The sequence below is a fragment of the Mastacembelus armatus genome, chromosome 24, assembly GCF_900324485.2.
Source record: "Mastacembelus armatus chromosome 24, fMasArm1.2, whole genome shotgun sequence".
Taxonomy (NCBI): Eukaryota; Metazoa; Chordata; class Actinopteri; order Synbranchiformes; family Mastacembelidae; genus Mastacembelus; species Mastacembelus armatus.
This window is the reverse complement of record NC_046656.1, coordinates 9,729,251-9,752,499: the sequence shown is the minus strand read 5'-3', so window position 1 is coordinate 9,752,499 and position 23,249 is coordinate 9,729,251. Positions and strand designations below refer to the sequence as shown.

The 23,249-nt window shown below is 40.0% G+C and overlaps 1 protein-coding gene across 1 annotated transcript in view; it reads left to right on the top strand.

The window, feature by feature from the left end:
* The first annotated feature begins 2,127 nt into the window (after nt 1-2,127).
* Nucleotides 2,128-23,249, top strand: part of pak5 (p21 protein (Cdc42/Rac)-activated kinase 5) — a 56,971-nt gene continuing 35,849 nt past the window's right edge. Inside the window, exon 1 of the mRNA XM_026319077.1 lies at nt 2,128-2,253. The gene's annotated coding sequence lies outside the window, so the exon portion shown is untranslated. The remainder of the gene's footprint in view (nt 2,254-23,249) is intronic.

Here is a 23,249-nt window from a genome sequence, read left to right as displayed (position 1 = left end):
TGATCTATGCATAAATGTAGTTCACTGGCTCCATCACAGACATAATAAACAGCTGAAAAAAAGCAGCATAATGATCTGATAAAGACTTCCTTCTTCCATCCTGACCTCTGGATCCTATCTCTTACTGATGTGGATCATACATCACAGGGCTGCCCCACATTCCCAACCTACATGGCATCTATCCCTACAAGAGGGCTAGATGTGGCTGTCCATAAAACCCATATTAAGTGTGGCTCAGCCTGGAATAGTCCTGAGCTGAAGGGGTGTTCCCACTGCTTACAGTCGGGGCTCATGTTTCCCAAGGGAATTTATGGGTGGTAGGGAGACTGAGCAGCCGAGGACAGTATCATGCCAAGCGGACAAATTATTTGGACAGGGAAAGCTCTAATAATGAATAAGGATGTGAATATAAATTTCTCCAGTGTTATGTTTTTGCATAAATTCATCTATGGTGGCTGCACCAATGTGGCAGTCACAGTAACTCTGGGTCAGCTGTAAGATCAGATGCTAAAAGAGAGAACAGAAGATATTTCCTTGCAAGGAAGTCGACTGGTGAGGCTTATTGGGCTGATGAGCCTCAGGGAAGATGGTGGAAGGGAAGGACATGTGGTAGCAGCTCCCCCATTGATTCCAGTGTTTAAATGCAACACAAAGAGCTAGACCTTGGCATAATAATGGATGCTCTCTGCCCACTCTCCTTTTCTCCCTCTCAGTTAACCAGACAGTCAGACATACAGACTTTCCTGCCACAGCGAGAGAAACAGACTCGCACCCTTGCACATTCACTTATTGAAGTCTGGGGAAGATCCCTGTGCTACAAACTGCACGTCAGAAACAGATGGGAGATCAATGAGAGAGCTGTGACTCTGTCAGAACTGGCAGAGGCTGTCACACTGTGTGTATCCACAATGCTCTGGGGCGATAGCCTTCGTCTGTCTTCACTTTAGAAACACTTACAGATATATAGTTATGCCCAACATACTCTTTAGAAGCAGAAAAATGAAAACTTAATCCAGTAATACACTTTAAAGGATGCCAGGCTCGGTTTCTTATGCAGCAACAGAATTTAGTTAACGTTAGGTATTAGGCTGTAGCAGCAGAAATACCTCCACTTTTGTAAACTACAGGTATTGTAACTTTTTATCCATTACTTTTAGTTATCTCTGCCATTTGTTGACCACTGTTCATTACTTTGTTTTGACAATGTATCCGTTTTAGCTAAACATTTGAACTGTTTGTCCATATTTACTTCTTTAATGTTAAGCAAAATATTTATCTAACATTTTATATTTAGCTAACGTTAATTATACATTTGACATTGCTCTTTTCAACAATTAGCATTATTACCTTCAGTTGCTGGCTGTCTATTTAAGATATTTATCCACTGCTTTTTCGCTGTTTTAGCTAACAGACGTCTAGCTAACTACATTTAGCTGTTAATGCTAGCTAACTTAGCCTAACGGTAAATCTTCTTCAGTTAGGCTAATGCTTTTTACCGATGTTTTGCTACTTAGTTAGCTAACTAAGTATAACGTTAACTTAACATACATTTCACTCAGTTGTTTTTAGCTATCATTACTGTTCATAACTATCTATTGTTAACTATCCATGTCTTACTTCAGCTATGTAAGTTAACGTATTCTAACAAACGTTACATGTATAGCTACGTATTACTTTTAGCTATTTCAACCATTTATTAACTAACGTTACTTTTAGCTTGGCGTTAACTCTGCCGTTAGCATAACTAACGTTAGCTAACTTATCTGCTACTCAGGTTGAGATAAAGCAATGTTTATTAAACAGACCAGTTTTTTCAGTTTATTTCTATTTCCCGAAAATTTGTACAAAATCTCTAAAAGCAGACATATCTCCTGCCCTGTTTCCCACTGCCATCCCCAGAAAAAGGAATACTAAAACTCTCAGTTGGGAGTTCCCAAGGTAAAAGTGTGGATCTAATGGAAGTAACGTTAGCTAGTACAGTTCTACATCGGCGTGACTGAAAGCTGTCCCTCCTCTGCTGCACAGGTGCTCCACATATCCAGAGCCTTCTCCGCCCTCTCCGCAGCCACAGCCGGTGCTCATTCGCTGTGCTCGGCAGCCCGGATGTAGCGCACAGGACCGCACAGTCCTCCACTCAGTGCTAATAACATGGCGCTGGCAGACACGTAACGGTGCCTACCATAATAATAATAATAATATCCAGACCAAAATAAACGACGGGACATGTGAGTTCTTGGACACCAACACAAGCAGGTAGGTGCGGAGCATTTTATTCGAATAACATGCTCTAACTCTGCGATCTTAGTAAAATAAAAAAATGTGTAAGCTTCTTCTGCAGGGAGCAAAAAGCCGCTCTGGAAAGGCGAAATGCTTCTGTAAGGGTTTAGTTTGTGCATCTATCTGTCCGTGGGTTTGATGCCTCACGCTGAAACAGCAGTGTCATTCAGGGCAGGCTTGTGTCGCTGCTCACGATGCATCCGTGCAGAAATAAATCTGTCATTTTGTAGTGCATGTGTTGTCATGGCTGTCAGGCAGCCCGTGCGTCGACCGCTGTCCTTGGTATTGAACTGGGTGGGCATCACACCTAATGCATGTTGCAAATAGATTCTGAAGGCCTGCCCGTGCCTGGGTTTCTTAAATGCTGTCATTGTGTCTTAAATGAGAAGGATTTGTTGGCGATGATCGGTGGTCGAGGGGAAAATCACTGTAATGCCTGGGCTCACAGTGTATGCTGCTCAGTGCTGAGTGTAATTATAGCTGTAATAGACCTTTAGCTCGCATATTAACTATTTCTTGATTTTTGCTATGATAGCATCCATTTTATTTGTTTTCTCTCTACTGTACGACAGTGATAATGACAGTGCAAGCCATTTATCTGCACTGCCTGTGTTTTTTCTTGCAGCCAGCTAGAGTTTGTAAGTGCTCAAGCTAATGTAGGCCAGGTAAGGGCAGGAACAGATGGCTTGTTTTCAAGTTCAGTGTGGCTTTTGGATTAGAATGTGTAGACGAAAATTAAAAGTGGTGGCTAGGTCTTCTGAGCTGGGGTTCCCCTCTTAAGCTCATAATAGCTCCTAACAACAAGGCTTATTTTAATAGAGGTAATAATAACACGTAGCACAAAAGTTCAGGGGAGCTATATTTTGTCCTAGTACATGGGACATAGGCCGAGAGCTTTTACTTATGTTAGCCTGTCAATACTAGGAGATATGGCAGATGCAGTTATTTCACATTAAATAATTGAAGGAGGCCGACTACAAACAACTATGACATGAGATAAACAATTAGTCAGTTAATGGACCAAACAAAAGAGATGTAATCAGTAACCTTTCTGATGATAGATTGCTTAAGTGTTATTCAAGCATGTCACCAAACATCTGTAAGTTTCTGCTTCTCCAGTGTGAGGGTGTGCTGCTTTCCTTTGACATATGTGATCATAACTGAATAACTTTGGGGGTGACTCTACAAAACAAAACATTTGAGAACATCATCATGACCTTTTGGAAACTGTGATCAGTATTTTTCTTTTGTGTACTTTATAGACAAACATCTGAATGATTATAGGCTAGATAATTATATTTGGGGTCTGTTTTTCAACATTTGGCATTTATTCACTATTGAATCAATTAAGGCAGAAGTTGGTTTTTGGCCTTTATGGCTTTTTATCAGTCAGCTCTGGCTGGCAGAGATATGTGGCGTTTTATGTACAAATCAACTGCTGGTGAAAATAGTCATTAGTTGCCACACTAAACATACCTAGTTATTCAAATTAAAGCCCATCGCAGCCAATCACTAGTTAAAAGGAGACTCCAGTATTCAGTGGGGCACTGATTTTAAAAGAAAAAGGAAAAATGATGCAACACCATACCAAAACATTCTGACATTTATGGGTCAAACTTCAACAGTGGGTCCTACAGTTTCCATAGAACATGTGGATAGTGGCCTGCTTTATTGGTAAACTCAGCATCTTTTAAAGTTCATGCCCTCAATTTTTATTGCAGGTTTTTTCTTATTCTCTGTAATCACTCATCAAGGTGCGATTAAAGGTTCTCTTTAATTGTTCTTTAGAGATAAAGGGATGTGTGTTATTTTAAATTGGAAGAAACTTAGAAGCCGAGTCAATGTGATGGGCTGTGTACACTTGCTTGCACACTCCCTGGTTACTCATTCTGTAATGAAGTCAGTGCCAGCACTGAGCACAACAGCTTTACATAATGATCAAAGCTTGAGGGATGCCAGAGCATGGCTTCAGCCTGCAGTAATAATAATAATAACCTTTGAAGTTATCACAATCCCGCAACTTCATTCCCTTCATATTCCACCTCTCTCTCTCTTGTCTTGCACACACACACGCACATGCATATGCACAGACCCACTCGAAGGTCCTCTTCTGTTTAATGTTTCTAGGTACAGGGTGAGCACTTAAAAAGAGGATAGCGATAATGAACAGATGACTGACTATTTTAGTCCCTATGGCTCTGCACTAAACTGCTCTTGCTGTCTATGAGGAGGCAGCCTTCATTGCTTGCACAAAGTCACGATTACGTAAGAGTCCAAGGGAGCTGTATATAAAATAATTTGCCAGAAGAAGAGAAAATCTAGCACATTTTGTTACTGGTGCTGTTTCCTCATCCTCTAAGACTGACCTCATGTGCCACTGACCAGCATCTCTCTTTCTCCCTGTGGTTAAATAGTGTTTGAAATGCAAGGGTGGGAATGTTGTAACAAGCATCTGATTCAGCCTTCTGGCAGGCTTACGTTGGTCGATCTTGCTAATCAAGAAGCAGATTTAGGGAGCATAAAAACAAGGTTCAGAATGAGGAGAGGAGATGAAACATAGATAAGGAGAAAAAAGGCCAAATAGAGGAGATGTGAAAAGAAAAGATATGAGAGTATGGAAGACAAGAGGCATAGTAGGACAGTGTTGGAGATGGGGATGAGGATGGAGAAATAAGCTGCAGCCTTGGGGTCTTGGTGGTTTCATGGGAGGAGAGGATGAAAGGAAAATACAGATGGGTGAAGTATTGGGATAAAACGGGGGTTAAAAGTGGGAGTGAAGAGTGAAGAGTGAAGAAAAGGGAGAAAAATAGGATCAGAAATCCAGAGACTAGAGAGAAGAGATGATCTTATTGGAGAGGAAATCTAGAAGTGCCTATCTATCTGTCTGTGTAAGGGGTCCTTGCTTTCTCTCAGTTTGTCGGTTGTGTTCATTTCAGCTGCATCTGAGCAGTTTGTCTGAATGCCAGGCTCATCTTCAGATGTCAGCACTTTTGTCCTGGGTTATTGCATTTCGCTGTTTTTTTTGTCCTGGGATTAAAAAAACCTTCCCTCGTGTTTTCTGCATGACTTGGCATGTCAGTAACAAAATGAGTTCTGTGCATGTGTGTGCTTGTGTCTGTGGAAGAGGTAAAGGACAGCGGGACAGGGGGATAGATTGAGCATGTGAAAGAGACATTAAGCAGTTTACAGAAGTTATAGGAAATAACAGTGTGTGTGTATATAGGTTAGTGTCTTTCCAGGATGCACAAAGGATAAATTCTATTTTATGTACATGTCATTTATAAATATAAATGGAACAGGCATTGCATGATGTCTTTATAATAAATCTGCTTTGCTAGTGTTGAAATGACAAATCAAAGTGGATCGACACAGGTGCAATTTTAGCAATTCACTCAAAATACTGTTTCTCTTTCATCTAAAATATTGTGCAGAATGTGTTTGAGCTGTGTCATGTCTGTCTCTTTTCCTGAGAATATGCACAGAAAGAGTTAACTGAGACACCTCCATAGAAACAGAATTAGTAGAAGAGACACAATCCATCATAACCTACATCTTCTTCAGTTGTCTCAGTCTAACTCGTGCTCATTGAGGCTGCTCTACTTCTTTCCCAGTTCTCCTCCTCCTCAAAAAGGCTTGAAAGGCCTGACTGGCCTGACTGTCTCTGGAAGTGTGCATGTGTGTGTGCCTTTGGTCATGGTGCTAAGGCATCAAGAGGGCACTGATGAGGAGACCCAGTGAAGCTTGAATACCCAGCGATGCCCCCAGGCTACTGAGTGCTGCATCTGCCTCTGCTGCTGGCTCACACAGCACTGACCCTTACAGCTCTGTCAGCCACCCTTCAGGCTCAGGGAGTTATGCTATTTCTGTAAAAGTGTTTGTGTGAATGTTGAACGTGTATGTTTTATGAGGTGTTGAAATGTCTCAGCATCGCTGTATTTTAGCAAAAAGTAGGGAAATTCTGCAGGATTCTAAGTGTGCAATAGCACATGTGTGTACTAGTAAACTGCTGTAGTAGCCAACTGGAGTCTAATTCCTATTCTATCACTATCAAAGCAATACCTGTTTAGAATGGGCAGCCTTAGTAAGTCAAGTTCTGTGTCTTTACCCTTCCTCCAAATCACTTTTTGGAACAATGATTTTGGACCATGAGTGAGCAAAGTCTTACTCATTTGTAATGATGAAAAAGTCTGTCACTTCATTTATTTCATATCCACTGTATTACAAAGACCAGTTCTGCCATTTTCTGCCAAGACGGTGATGCAGTTTCTGTGGCAAAAAAAACTTGAATCTCATTCAATACGTGATGTCAACCAGCGCATATATACAGTCACACATTCTTGCTTTCCTTTTCTTTCAGCATAAAAATTGTAACATTATATTTCTACAGTTTCCAACAGTTGTTGCCATGATATAGTTACTTTGCAGAATTGTACATTTCTGTATGAGTATTACAACCAATGTGCTATTTTTTCTAATATACTTTTAAACACATACAGTGGGTACGGAAAGTATTCAGACCCCTTTAAATTTTTCACTCTTTGTGTCATTGCAGCCATTTGCCAAAATCAAAAAAGTTCATTTTATTTCTCATTAATGTACACTCAGCACCCCATCTTGACAGAAAAAAACAGAAATGTAGAATTTTTTGCAAATTTATTAAACAAGAAAAACTGAACTATCACATGGTCATAAGTATTCAGACCCTTTGCAGTGACACTCATATTTAACTCACATGCTGTCCATTTCTTCTGATCCTCCTTGAGATGGTTCTGCTCCTTCATTGGAGTCCAGCTGTGTTTAATTAAACTGATTGGACTTGATTAGGAAAGGCACACACCTGTCTATATAAGACCTTACAGCTCACAGTGCATGTCAGAGCAAATGAGAATAATGAGGTCGAAGGAACTGCCCAAGGAGCTCAGAGACAGAATTGTGGCAAGGCACAGATCTGGCCAAGGTTACAAAAGAATTTCTGCAGCACTCAAGGTTCCTAAGAGCACAGTGGCCTCCATAATCCTCAAATGGAAAAAGTTTGGGACGACCAGAACTCTTCCTAGACCTGGCCGTCCAGCCAAACTGAGCAATCGTGGGAGACGAGCCTTGGTGAGAGAGGTAAAGAAGAACCCAAAGATCACTGTGGCTGAGCTCCAGAGATGCAGTAGGGAGATGGGAGAAAGTTCCACAAAGTCAACTATCACTGCAGCCCTCCACCAGTCTGGGCTTTATGGCAGAGTGGCCCGACGGAAGCCTCTCCTCAGTGCAAGACACAAGAAAGCCTGCATAGAGTTTGCCAAAAAACACATGAAGGACTCCCAGACTATGAGAAATAAGATTCTCTGGTCTGATGAGACCAAGATTGAACTTTTTGGCGTTAATTCTAAGCGGTATGTGTGGAGAAAACCAGGCACTGCTCATCACCTGCTCAATACAATCCCTACAGTGAAACATGGTGGTGGGAGCATCATGTTGTGGGGGTGTTTTTCAGCTGCAGGGACAGGACGACTGGTTGCAATTGAAGGAAAGGTGAATGTGGCCAAGTACAGAGATATCCTGGAAGAAAACCTCTTCCAGAGTGCTCAGGACCTCAGACTGGGCCGAAGGTTCACCTTTCAACAGGACAATGACCCTAAGCACACAGCTAAAATAACAAAGGAGTGGCTTCGGAACAACTCTGTGACCGTTCTTGACTGGCCCAGCCAGAGCCCTGACCTAAACCCAATTGAGCATCTCTGGAGAGACCTGAAAATGACTGTCCACCAACGTTCACCATCCAACCTGACAGAACTGGAGAAGATCTGCAAGGAAGAATGGCAGAGGATCCCCAAATCCAGGTGTGAAAAACTTGTTGCATCATTCCCAAGAAGACTCATGGCTGTACTAGCTCAAAAGGGTGCTTCTACTCAATACTGAGCACAGGGTCTGAATACTTATGACCATGTGATATTTCAGTTTTTCTTTTTTAATAAATTTGCAAAAATTTCTACATTTCTGTTTTTCTCTGTCAAGATGGGGTGCTGAGTGTACATTAATGAGAAATAAAATGAACTTTTTTGATTTTGGCAAATGGATGCAATGACACAAAGAGTGAAAAATTTAAAGGGGTCTGAATACTTTCCGTACCCACTGTACATCTGTTCCTCTGTTCCTCCAAATTAACTTCCCAGATCTTATTTTATAGTCTCACTGCTGTACAAAATACATTCCCCACTAACACAATCACTTCCATTTTTTTTTAACATGGGGGCAATTGTCTGTCAAAGTAGCACAAGTCAGTGTTGACTCTGTTGTAAAACACACAAAGGCCTCAATCTTGCACCTACCTTGTCGTATCCCTGATTCTCGACGTCAATGTAAGTCACTTCTGGGTGAACTTTTAAATATTCTCAGAGAAAAACTCGATTACATCTGTATAACAATTCTAGTTAAGCATCAAAATTTGCATAGCAAACCATTATGAATACAGCTCTTAACCTGAAGAAGTTGAAGTACTTGGTCTTATGCAAAGCAAAATGCCAGTGGCAGACTATTGCACACTTGGTCTATGAGATTAATATCTATAATTACCTATTTCTTTTGTTACGCCTGGCAGTCTTTTTTACCTGTCTTGAAAACTGCAGGCTTCCAGATGGGCTCCAGACCTTTACAAAGCATGTAGATAGTACTGCTGTACGTCAGCTCATATGAAGTGTAAATAATCCATTTTGTTAATTTCTATGGCCGCAGTCAGCACACTGACAGCAATTCTGCAATGAATTGTGAGCTTAGTGAGATGCAGCTTGTAATGCATTTATTACTTTGCCTTTGCTAACAGGGTTATTGTTCTATAGTGATCAGTTCAGTGAGTTTTATGATGTTTGATGTATTTACACGTCCTGAAGAATTGGCAAGGTTCACATGGGGTAAATCATTTTATAGAGCCCAAAAAACATCTTAATTTCTGCACAGAGTTTTATTGTGTCTCATATGTTTAAATGAGACACAAAGATTTCTCATAGGGCTGTGCAAATATGGAATTTTATGTTGCATCACTATAAGATTAAGGTGGATCTTGATGATAAGATTTGTCCATTTTCTATTTTGATATGGACAGGTCTTCCAGCCAATCACACAGAAGAAATATAATACTGAGCAGCATGGCACAGGTTTAGCACGTGTTTATGCTTACCACCCACTTGTGATATAACTTTGCTCTAACAACTCATTCCATCCACAGTTTGAGAGAAGCACGAACAGCCAGTGATAATGACAATAATGCCGTGCTGCACCAATCATGTGGCTGGACGAGAGTTGGAGCATGTCAGTTAGGTTGACGCACCCAGCACAGAGCGTGGAGAAGCAGCCAGCAGCAGCTCACATGCTAATGTTTGGGTTGCTGTCGCTGTGTGAGCTAGTAAGTCAGGAGTAGGGGCCTGATTAAAAAGAAGATGAACACCCAAACAGACACAGCCCAAGGCTCAAAAGATGAGAGCACGGTTGAGAACAAGGGTCTGAGGACTTTAGTAGGGTGGTGGTATTTCGGATACTTAGCTCTGACAAGAAGCAGAGTAGCATGCGCTGCAAAACATAGCTATATATTTGACAAGAATATACATATGTTCCACTAAAAACAGCTAATATCACTGACCTTTTTTACCACCTAAAGTGATGCCATCCTCTAGAGCACATAAAATGCAAGAATTTACAGACCAGACCTAAGCAAATGTTGGTGGTCCCTTAAAACAAGAGTGACTGCTGCACAAAAACAGACCTAGTTTATTTATTTGGAAGAAACCAAAGAATTTTGTTTCTGTTCTCGTGCAAACCATGAAAACTAATATTTTAGTTGTAGATTCAAGATTTACCAGTTAAGATTTTGAAATACAGTTGTATAATGTAATCTATATTTGTACTATATGTTCAAATTTTATAGGAAAATAAATATTTAAATCAAAATTAACATTGTATCTTTACATGTCACTTAAGAGTAAAAGGAACCTTTAAGCTTGACTGAAATACTGTTGATTTCTATTGTGATATATATCAATATCGACTAATATGAAAAAAATTATAGCAATACGATTTTTTCCCTTATTACCCAGCACTAATTTCTCATATGCCTATATTCTCTTCTGGGTGTATTCTACTCTTATAGACCCATATGTGGGTTGTAGTATATAAGCATGACAGTCATTCAGGAGTAAAGGCTTCAACTTAAACATCAGTGCAACTGTAGACACTCTGATCTGATTTCATCTCAGTGATCACAGAGGAAGTGTGAAGGAAGAAGAAACACAGGAAAGAAATGCCTTAAAGTATCCTATAGGGATTGCTGAAGTTGCTTTACACTCTTCATCATATTGCCAACAAGTATAGCTTTCATAACAGTTGTCAGCAAGCTCTTGCTGTTTTGTTCTGTGATTTGAGATCAGTCAGGTGGAATTTCATCAAAGTAGACTTGAAAAAGGACATTCATTATGGCTCAGCTTGATTCATTACCAACCCCCAGCTCCCACACCCCCATGGGCAGACTTCAAAGAAAACTGAGAGGTTGAAGATGCAGGCTACTATTGCACTGAGGCTTAAAACATAACATCCTCTTCACTGTCCCCACTATATCCACCATCTGAGAGATAATTATTAGATGGTGAACAACAGAGGCCCACATTTGACCGCTGTGCATTTGAACCATCCAATCTTTGAACCTTCTCACTCCAAACTTACAGTAGTTTATGAGTATAATTCATATTCCACTAAGCTAGCTGCTCTTTCCTCATTTGTCAAGCTTCTCATTTAATGATTACCACTTGAAATGTTTCATAATTTTTGGAGTGAGTGTTATGCTTTCATTTTAGAGACAAACAAATGCATGATTTTCATTTATAATTTATGATCAGTTTTGCCTGCTGAAATAAACATATACACTTTTGGCTACATACAGTATATGATGCTGTGCTAAAAGACAGGCTAATACCAGTTCATGTAGAAGACATCAAATAAACTTACTGCAGTGTTGAGCAAAATGCAATATTATACACTGTGACTATCTCTATTTAACATAACTTTGTGTAGATGCTAACGCACCATCCATCCATCTTCTTCCGTTAATCCGGGGCCGGGTCGCGGGGGCACTAGCCTAATCAGGGATACTCAGACTTCCTTTTCCCTGGACACTTCCTCCAGCTCTTCCGGGGGGACACCGAGGCGTTCCCAGGCCAGCCGGGAGACATAGTCCCTCCAGTATGTCCTGGGTCTTCCCCGGGGCCTCCTCCCGGTGGGACATGCCCAGAACACCTCTCCAGGGAGGCGCCCAGGAGGCATCCGGAACAGATACCCAAGCCACCTCAACTGACTCCTCTCGATGTGGAAGAGCAGCGGCTCTACTCCGAGCTCCTCCCGGGTGACCGAGCTCCTCACCCTATCTCTAAGGGAGCACTCGGACACCCTGCAAAGGAAGATCATTTCAGCCGCTTGTATCCGAGATCTTGTCCTTTCCGTCATGACCCAAAGCTCATGACCACAGGTGAGAGTGGGAACGTAGATTGACCGGTAAATCGAGCGCTTCGCCTTTCGGCTCAGCTCCTTCTTCATCACAACGAACCGGTACACTGACCGCATTACTGCGGCCAATGCCCCGATACGTCTGTCAATCTCATGTTCCGTCCTTCCCTCACTCGTGAACAAGACCCCAAGATACTTAAACTCCTCCACCTGAGGCAGGATCTCTCCCCTGGCCTGGAGATGGGAAGCCACCTTTTTCCGGTTAAGTACCATTGCCTCGGACTTGGAGGTGCTGATTCTCATCCCAGCCGCTTCACCGCCCCAGCGCACGCTGGAGGTCCTGGCTCAATGGAGCCAACAGGACAACACCATCCACAAAAAGCAGAGATGAGATCCTCTGATCCCCGAACTGGACTCCCTCCGGCCCCTGGCTGCGCCTAGAAATTCTGCCCATAAAAATAATGAACAGAACCGGTGACAAAGGGCAGCCCTGTCGGAGTCCAACGTGCACTGGGAACAGGTCTGACTTACTGCTGGCAATGTGAACCAAGCTCCTGCTCCATTTGTACAGAGACCGGATAGCCCTTAGCAAAGGGCCCCGGACCCCATACTCCTGGAGCACCTCCCACAGGATGTCGCGAGGGACATGCCTTCTCCAAGTCCACAAAGCACATGTGAACTGGTTGGGCAAACTGTAGTTTTCTATTTCTAAACACGTTACATGCAGATGACCACTCTGTGAAGTGTTGAGGACATGCAAAATGTTTTTAGCTTGTATTAGATTGATAAGCCTGTTATTTCTTTTCTCACACTTCTTCTGTTTTGTGTTTTAGGAAGGCTAAGAAAAGACACCACCCTCCAAACTCTTTAGAAGCTGACTGTCCCCTTTACTACAGCCCCATGCACACTGCAACACGTGGGAGAAATCCAAAGGTTGACACACCTGCTGTGCTTATGGCTGCTTAACAATGATTTGATAATGACTTTTGTTTGGTGCAGGAATTGAGCAAAAAGTTAATTGAACTAAAATCTGCTCTTGTTAAGAAATGATTTAAAGAAGCATCATACCATAGCTATTATATTGAGCTGAAAGTGGACAACAGTGTTTTCCCATTGACCAGCAAGTGTTTGGAATTTTTTATGACCAAATGAGTGAAATCCATTCAGTCAGCATTACATAAGGCAGATAGTGTCGTCTTGTTAAGCTTATTATACAGAATAGATTACTTTCTGATTGGACATAGATGACATTAATTTATGAGACAATCTAATCTTGTTTTGCAGCTTCATAAAAATTGACTGCTCTCAGTTCCCAGAGTCAGTTTTGCAATCAAGATTCCTGCCATAGTTTCGGTCACCCAGTGGACATCAACTGATGTGCCATTGTAAACACAAATAGAAATGTTTTACTGGTTTGCTGGGTGAAAGCTGCTGTTCCGGGTGGAAGATTTTGTCAACATATAATATTGTTTTTCATCCCTCCTTACTCAAAAGCAGCAGCAATCCAGCCTAAATTTAGCACAGCTTGGAAACTTGACCATCACATAGATTAGCGTCTGTGGGGTGATGTCTTAACATGGCCTTCAGCCCAACACAACTTCAGAAGTCCCTCACTATTCTCCCATGCCATCTCCTGTGTCTGAGTCTTTTTTACTGTGTATATTGCAATTTTAGTCTGGCTCCTACATGGGAGAGTATATTAGTACCCAGACTCATATGTACAGCATGTGCTTGTAAGTGAATGCATATTTGCTTCCTAACCATCTACATGTATACACATACACACACACACACACATATATATATTTATATAATGTGTGTGTGTGTGTGTGTGTGTGTGTGTGTGTGTGTATACACACACATTAAAGCAGGCGGCTAATGACGTAGTATAAGACAGAGCACACAGATGCACTGGCTGAATAGATTAAAGCGTTCATCCAGTGACACAGCTGTGCTCTCTTTGATGCCTGGGCATGAAACTGCAGGAAATTACAACAAAAGAGGGATGCGGAGACTTCACTGATACAAAAAAAAAAAAAAAAGATCCACTCTGACGTGTTTGACATGTTAACCCTGTACAAGTTGTCAGAGGAGCAGCAGCACTATTGTGTCTGTTAGACTGATGATATACTTTTTCCAGTTGTAGAGTATTTGCACTTCTGTAAGTCCAAGTTGAATGTAGCTGTCTATTCCTTTAAGGAGATGCTAAATGTCTACCATATTGGCTTGTTAGTTGTATGTACTCCATGGGGGTTTGCTGTGTGCCTATTATCACAATTAAATTTTTTTTGTGAGCAGCCTCAGCAGCCTTGCAGGGTTCTGGTTGTGCCGCATTCACAACGCTGCCAACATAATTCTAATTAAGCCAGGCATAACTTTCTTTTAAACCCCCCTGTGTATTTAAGAAACAAAAAAGACAACTCCCCAAGTCATCTGTGAGGTGCAGGAAGAAGAGGAGGTGGAGGAAGCTGCATGCTGCTGAAATATAAATAGGCTGCATGCCTGTTGTATGTTGCTGCAGCAGAGCAAACAAAATGGTGGACACCAGATCATCCCAAATTTCTAATTGATTAACAAAGGGATTGTGTACTTATCAAGTAATATCTGGGAATTTCCATGAATAGATTAGGCAGTTGTGTTGTTACCCATGCATTGACATTCCTCATGTAGAAACAGAGTGATTGGTTGCTTTGGTTTACAATATCTGGTTAAAATTAGCATGACCTCTTCACCTAAAAAGCCATAAAAAAAAAAAACTAGGTCCCTCACCACTTTTGGAGCTGGAAAAGGTAAAGCAGCTCCCCTATCTCCTAAGTAGTCCTCAATAATAAAAGGCATTTCTCCTGTTCTCTTGTTAGTGCAGTTATGCAGCATTCTACAATGCATTATGACTTATTTGGCTTGGTTTTTCCCCTGTCGTTCAATTATTGTTGTAGCTAAGCCTCTTCATTTCCTCTGCCTCGAACGACTTTGCCGCTGTGCATTTCCCTCCCTGTAATTTATCCATCTGCAGAAATGGACCATGCGTGAGTGTGTGTGTGTATATGTATGTGCACTTTGTAATAGGAAACGTGTTTAAGGGTGATGATTGCTCTAGCCCTCATGGTTTACAAGCATACAAGGTAATAATGGCTGCAACTTTCTCAGTTAGCTACAGTCAATCTCCCTGCAGTGACTTAGTGTTTGTCTAGTGTGTGTTTGTGCTTGTGTGCTGAGCACTAGGAAATGGATCTAAGAGCTGTCATGTTTTACAAATAATACTGTATGGCTCAGGGTATTGTGAGACAAATACAGAAGGTTTTACTCCTTCTACACATTTACATTTCTACACATTATACTTTTTACACAAAATTAGTGCATAAGAGTTCTCTCTTTTTTACATAAAGAATTTTGCATTCAGCACTAAGTAAATATGCCTTTCATATAGCTATATAATCTGTGGCTTTTGCACAGAACTAGACCACAAATTTCAGTAGACACTCAAATCTCAACACACAGCAACCCTAATCCCGGTATGTTATCAGTGAGCATCAGTGTGTGAAGTCATGTGGACTGGTATGAGTCTGTGACTTGGCCTCAAACTGTGCAGCTGAGATCTGCTGATGAGAGCATCTCCACTGGATGCATGTCATACTTTAACATACCGACCCACCACTGCCTAGCAGCCCACATTATCTCAGAAAGTGTTTAATGGAGAAAGAAGGCTATATTTAATATTACATGTAGTCTGAAGATCACACAGAAGTCGGGTGTATTAAAAATTCTCAGCTTTTAAAACACTGTGCTCCTACTGTACAACTCCAGTGTTGTTTCTTAGGTTAAAAAGTCACATATACTGCTTGGTTTATCTTCCAGCATACAAAGAGACACTGTGTAGTGTTCAAGAGACCCTGGATAGTGAACAGATTTTGTTGATTCTCAGATGTTTGTTTCAGCTACTGCTGACCTTTATTTCACTAAAGCAAACCACAAAATCTGTGTATTGATTAATCATTTTGCTATCTATGGAGTATTTGAGGATTTGTCCTGCACTGGCATTCAACTCCATCATCTTATATGCTGAGCATATAACACAATAACACACAATAGATCCTAACACAATAGATCAATCTGAACTCACTTTCTTTGTGATGCCAGTATGTATTTGTTTGGTTTTCTGGAACATGACTCATTTTGTGGGGTCTGCTGTTTTAGCACAGTCAACCTGTGCATGCAGGGTTTTGGATGATGTTTTGGAGCACGGACCTCTCTTCTGATTATCTCAGCTGGCATGTCATACAGGTTCACCTCAGTGAAAGTTTCATATATATGTACTGATTCACATTTTGCTGTTCTATTATTTGGCTTTCCTGTTTATAACAAAATAATGTGTCAAGTTCTTCCAGTTCATTAAAGTGCCTAAACTGAAATGGTGTTAACATTAAATTCCTGAAGCAAAGAGCTGGAGCTGAAATGAAAGGGAATATTCCTTAGTATAAGACAAAAGCAAACATCAGCATTACCTTTCCAAGATGAAAGGGGCCTGAGGAGAGCTCCAGATGTGTTCTCTTGAGTGCTGCTGAATCCGGTGTTCATTTTTGGACTGGTCAAGTTCATTGTTGGTTTTTCATTGCAGACTATATTGAGCAGCTACTGCGTATTGTTTTTGGGCCAGTGGCTAAATTAAATTAAATTAAATTGCTCTTATTAGATCAATAGGGGTGATACATTTAAGCATGGACAGTTTTTTCTGTTAATGTTATTGTTTTTCATGAACTTTTTCAGTATTATCTTGCATTATATTTAGTGAAGTATATTACACAGTACTGTTTGTCTACACAGTGTCTAGGGGATTTAGGATGTATATTATATTCTCTATAGACATAGTTTTATATTGCCAGACTTCCATTTTGAATCTTTACACTTTATTTACAGAACCCAATATCAGTATGATATACTGTAGGGTTATATATAAGGCAGAGGGCATACAATATAGAGCCTGTGTGGAATATTGTTTCAAGCAAACCACTGTGCATAGACCTTTTGTATATAAATTGCAGTAGACTTTATTTTTACAGTTCATAGTTTGAGGATATAGTTTCCTTCCTTGTGATATGTAGGCCAGCATTTTAGGGTGTTCTGCAATACTTATTGCCCCTGTACTCCAGTGACTGTAGTGTAAAATGCATGAAAGAGCATGTGGATTACTGGTCTAACTAACCTAACCTTCAAAAAGGTTAGCTGTAAACATCACAAAAACATTTGTACCTGCAATAGTAGACTAATAGTAACACCAGACTCTTTGTTGAAGTTGCCTCTTATTGATGAAAACCTATCTTGCCATTTAACATCCTTCTCACAGTACTCTCACATTCTTTCTGAATGAATTCACCTCCTGCAGCACTAATCATACCTGCTAATAGTGTGCTAACAATTTCTCACACACCTTTTTGTCTCTGCTTGGTTAGATTATTTGCTAGGGGCCATTTAATAGAGGCACATTTTGTATACAGCTAGCTATTAACAGTCAGTCAGTAAACATGCAGAATGTAAATTAAGATGGAGGCCATTCGTACACTGACACACAGACAAAAAGGCACACAGATATGTCGCGTTCATTCATTGTTTTTGGCAAAGACGGACTCGAGACTTTGAAAAACAGCACGGAAGGGGAAACAAAAGGAATCAGGACTCTGTAAGTGCCCAGTTCATGGACAGCACCTTAAAATATCATATTCTGTCATTCAAAGGAAATTCCATTTTTGTTCTGTCTTTTCTGCTATCACCTTAGCATGATTATCCTCTTGGTGTCATAATGGATGTGTTTGACTGAAGTAGTTCAGGGAAAGGATGGGCTATTTCCTGAAGATTACTGTCGATAGGATACAAGCAACCTCCTCTTTTGAATCCTGGCAACATGATGGTAACAGGTAGACATAAGCACTATACAAGTGAATGGATAGTGGAGGGGGAGGAGATAAAGAAGGAAAGAAGGCAAATGATTGGTGCACAGACTGTAGTGGTGGTCTGATCAATGTTTTATACGTATCAGTATACTCTGTAGATTTAACTTATCTCTCCTCTCCCATGTGTGGGCTAATGGTGGAGCTGTGAGTCATACTGGACTGTGTTGTTGAGATAACTCCCTGTATTGTGAGTGTGTGTTATTTTTTTCTTGTACAATTAACCAATTAGCCAGCCTTACTTTTAATTCAGAGCATGTAACCATTTAATTTATGAAATCTGAGTCTAAAAAACAATCTTGCTAGAGTTGCTTATGTGGCTATGGTTGCAATTTTTTGCTGTAACATAAAACAAATACAAATGTGGTTGCAAATGACACCCTGCAATGTGACTCGAAGCAGTGGTGTAAACTGGACTGTCTGTTGCTGTTATGGTGAAAATCCCAGGCAGCATCATCTGTCAAAGCTGACATTTTTCTTAGTGTCCTTGGCTGACATGTGAGGGATTGATATGCTGTTAGAGCCATGTTATCTAGCTCATAAATGACAGAGCTTTCCACAGCTTTTACAGATGCAGGACAACTGATACACCACACATGAAAACTGTCCTGCTGTTTCACCGGTTGCACTCAGAGCAATTTTTAAAAGGCTGTTGAATAAATTTTTTTATTGATTGACCATTTGCTAAACCCTCCCCTCAAACAGTAATTTTCCAATTATAGCTTACGAACTGTAGCAATAAGTGGCAGGTCTGTCAAACTTTCCTCTTGTTGAAGTGGTGTGCATGGGACCAGTGTAAAAGTAGTACTTGTTATCTGAAGAGTTTTGTGAGAGGTGTCTTACTTTTTTAGCCTTTCAAAAACCAAAAACACATTAGAAAAGATTGAAGGAAGGTCTTAAGGATTAAACAGTTGGCTGCTTTAAATAACACTGCAAATATTAGCATGTCTAACTAACCAGTGTTGCCTCCAATGCCAGAAACATTTCCTTAGCAAACTACAAACAGTTATTTTACGATGAAATGAGATAAGGCATGAGCTTATATTTTTAATATATACATATAGACTAGCTTTATGGTGTATTAAAAAATCAGCACTAATTCTGTATGTGTTTTTGAAGGGGTTTTTTGCATTGGACATGTAGCCTGATCTTTATAGCAGTCTGTAATGTACATGACCATCAACTGCATATTATCATATAAAATATATATATATATATATTATATAAAATCCCTTTAAAGTGTTCAAGTCAGCTCGAAACAGTGAAAAAGGAGTCTGAGAAAGCTTTTTCAACAAAGACATGAACCTAGCATTAGATAGACCCATTTCAATATAAATATCATTATAGGCGTAGCTACAGGTGTAACAGCATTAACTAGCTGAGTTACAGCTGCTCTGTAAGCCCCTCAGCCACTGTTACACCACTGTAAAGCACATGTACACACTTTCTTATCCACAGCTTACACTAAAAGTAAACATGCTGGGCGGTCAATTTTAACACACACCTTGCCCCTAAAGTTTTCAACTGGAGAGCCTTCATGCGCAATAATACGCCCCACACATAAACATTACTCACGTTACTCTGACCACTCAAAAGCTGCCATGCTGTGCAGTGGCTGGAGCCCATCTTAACCTACCTCTTTTACATCTCAGGCTTTTCCCGTAGCGCCAGGAGGGAAGGCTTCTTGCCAAGCTATCAATAATAAACGATTACGTTGAGGGCTTAACATGCTTGTGTAGATAATGGGGTGGAAAGGAGGAGGCTTTCAAAGAACAGAATGCTTTTAGCCTAGAAAAGCCCCAACAGGAAGTACACAATTTTTAATTGTTGGGTTACTTTTCAAGTATAATGCACTGTATTAATGTAATACTGTTAGCATTTGTATTCATTTAGCATGTGAGTAACATTAACAAATTAATATGTCCTGGTCGTCAACAGCTCCTGAGGAAATTATATGGCTAGCATATCCAGTAATTCCAGTGTGCTCACCAGCTTGCTGCTAACATTGCCTACAGTATTGACATGGGCGGAATATTAACACTGAGTTTATTTTAGCATTTTATTCAGACCCCAGAAGCCTTGGCATTTCAAATAAATGTTGTTTTAACATTGGCTTAACCAAATCATAAATTGTAGGTACCTGGTGATACCTGGGTTAAATTTGTTAGATAGGTGGGGATGCTGAGTTGGGAAGGAGACTGAATCCCAGGAGTTCCAATGAAATGAACAAGAGATTGAGATTTACAAGTCTTTTTGTAAGTGTGAGTGCTTTAGTAGGTTTGTAACACTTCTTTACCTTGTAGGACTTTCCCATGCCTGATTGCTGTCATCTTGAAGTTAACTAGCCACCATTTAAATACTTGTTAACAAGGTGCTGGAGCATTTCAACAGTATCAATAAAATCTAACACAGGGTGCTGAATATTTTGTCAGTTTGAGTAAATACTGTATGTACGATGGTAGCAGAGACAATATTAACACATATTGATAGATTTTGTTGTAATTACAGTCTATAATAATATATCTTCCCCCATAAATTCATGTATGGTATTAAGTGATAAGGCATTATAGAAATGTATGTATGGGCTGTGGCTCCCTGGACAACTACAGTTGACTGTCACACACATACATGCTTACCCAGATGCTAACATAAACAAACAGCCACAGAGCACCCTGCAGCATTGCCAGTGATTCTATTTATGCCTGGCTGCTTTTCACTCACATGACAATACTATGAAATGACTGATCTTAGTTTTTTAAAAGAAACATTTTTGTCGTCATTCTGGAAGTGGATGATGTCTGCATACAGATGTCAACCCTGGGGCAATGACGTAAATGCTATATAGCAGAACCTTTTTTCACATTTTTCATAGATGACAGCAGGACTCAGATCTGGTTGTTACTTCATTATTTCTAAGTCCATACGGTTCTGTTGTCCAGATAAGGAACGTTGCTTGTTGGCTGAGCACAGTACTGTGGGCATTATTATTTTATATACCATATGTTAATCTTTAACAACCACTACAAATGCAAGTCAACAACAAAAACAGGTGTTAGCAGTACTATTGCACATATACTATATAAAGGTAGTTGAGCTAATTTATAGAAAAAATTGTTTTATGTGTCTTCTACATTTTTACCTTACTTTGGAGCTTTTTGTTTTTGTTGACAGTATTTGTCATATTTAAAATGCAGAAAAATCCTTCGTTCTGTATGTGTCAGAAAGCTATGTTCAAAATCTGGGCTCAGACCAGGGGGTGGGTTGCAGGGAAACAATGTTTCTCTAGAGAACTGAAAGCCTTATGTCACTAAGAGATGCCCTTAGCTGTATTAGGTTTTTGTGAAGTGTTGACTGTGGAAAATTGCAATAAGATAGGGTAAGATAAACTTTATTAATCCCCGAGGGGAAATTCTTGATGTTATCAATATCTTTTGGTGTATTAAAAACCTCAGAAAAAGTCACACATCTTTTCATGTCATTGTAGAATGAATATAAAAGTCACACAGGAGTGGACCTTCATGCTCTGTGTGCATTAACAGATTTTGAAACAGTGTCCAAACTCAAGCATTTTGGTAGCCAAATGGTAAGTTATAGTTCAATAAAAGGGCCAGATGTATGTTGATTTTTGTAAAACATTGTTAGTTATAGTAGTCTGACTTGGTGATTTGGCCCAGTAATCAACCAGATCAACAGTTGGAACGATAGAAGGGGCTGTGACATGGATGCATTTACAGCAATTTAAAATGATTAGCCACAGATTGTCTCTATTTCTTGGATTCATAACTCAAATCTGAAAACACAGGAATTATATAGGAGAAAAACAACATTCCTTATAACTCCAGTACCTGTTCAGCTTCAGCATTTTTTTCAGTATGAATATAGAGTGATAGTTTGAAGCTTGTGAATGGTTCAGTCCAATGTTGTCATATGAATGATAATCAGAACCTAGTGTTTATATTTGCTCAGGAATAAAATCTGAGATCAAATGGTGGATTTGCATTGTGGTTGTCACAGTGAAGTAGGGTAATAATGGTTGTAAATTGAGGTTCAATTGGGGTACAATATAGATGCCCATTTTACTTATTGTATGAAGTTTATACAGTAATTCAGATGCTAAACTTGTGTTTAGAAGCAACAAATGTTATTGTGTTGAAATTTACCTTTACAAAAATGTTTAAGACCTTGGATATCTGAGAGTGAAAGTGCTGATCCTCCACACTGAAAGGAGACAGGGAGCCCTGTGATGGTATTTCAAGCACTACTAACAAGAAGCAGACCCAGAACAAGTTGGAGGGACAACATCTAGGTTGTGAATGCCTCAGGGGGTGTTGTGGCTGGGGAAAAAGATGCCTGGGATAATCTACTAAGTGAGCAGCAGAAGACCAAGATTAGAATAAGTGCCAAAAAATAGATGGATAGCATCGATAAGTAAGTCCCCAAATCTTGGACTCATGTCATTAAATGGTTCCTCATAAGGCAGAAATATTAAAACACAGCGAATTTCCAGTGAGAGTTCAACTTAGATGCATGTAAAATGCACTGTCAGTGACTTTTAAAGCCAGCACACACAGGTAAACACATAGACTTGGCAACACGTGCACATGCTCTTACTCAGGCAGTGACACAAACTCCTCTTTCCTCAGGACTGTGGAGATCTCATTTAGATACCTCTGCTGATCTCTCAGTGCCTCCCAGTGCGCCTTTTCCCTGTTATTTTCATCCAATATGTTACTGCATAGGGAGATAGCTGATCCTTTCCTTCAATAGTGCAAAATCAGTGAGAAAACTGAAGGCCGTCTAAACTGGATATTTCCCTTCCATAAATTCTATTTTCAGTGATTTTGATGTTGCTAAACATGACACTGCTAAAGAATAACAGCTTGTACTTTGTACTAAAATACTTTGCAAGAATTATAATTTGTCTCACAAACAAGCATTTGTCTTGTGACAGTTATGATGTAGCCACCCATTAGCTGTGTGTTGGGTGCTGCATTGATGCTTTTAAAGTGCAGGGGACTTAGCATAGCCGCATCAGCTTCAACATCTATAATTGTAGTTGTCTCTTTCTCTGTTTAGTCTATAACTTCCCACCTCCAGAGCACTCTCATTACTCCTCTGCATGTGTGTTTGTTTTTGGCTGAGGGGAAGAGAGACCCTTAAAGGTGGCATGTGTATTTATATCCAGTAGTACTTGTGGGGGGTTTGTCTGCTTCATAAGTATTTTAACCATCAAACACGTTCTGTCTTCCCATAATGTCAAGTCAGCTTTGTGTGAAAATGGCCTGCTATCAAAATATTATAATTCTATAATATACAGTGTGTTCAAAACAGACAATCTATATGTATAGACCTTAAACAGTTTCAAATGTTGTAGTTATGATTCTGTCTAATTTCATTCTTTCTGCCAAGTCTGATGTATTTTTTTTTGTTTGTTTTTTTTTGGGTTAATCATATCACATGCACTGTAAAGAGGGTTCATATTATAAATTTCCTCATTGGCCATTATCCAACTACTTTTTGAACAGATCATCGTGTTCAATTACAAAAGGCACA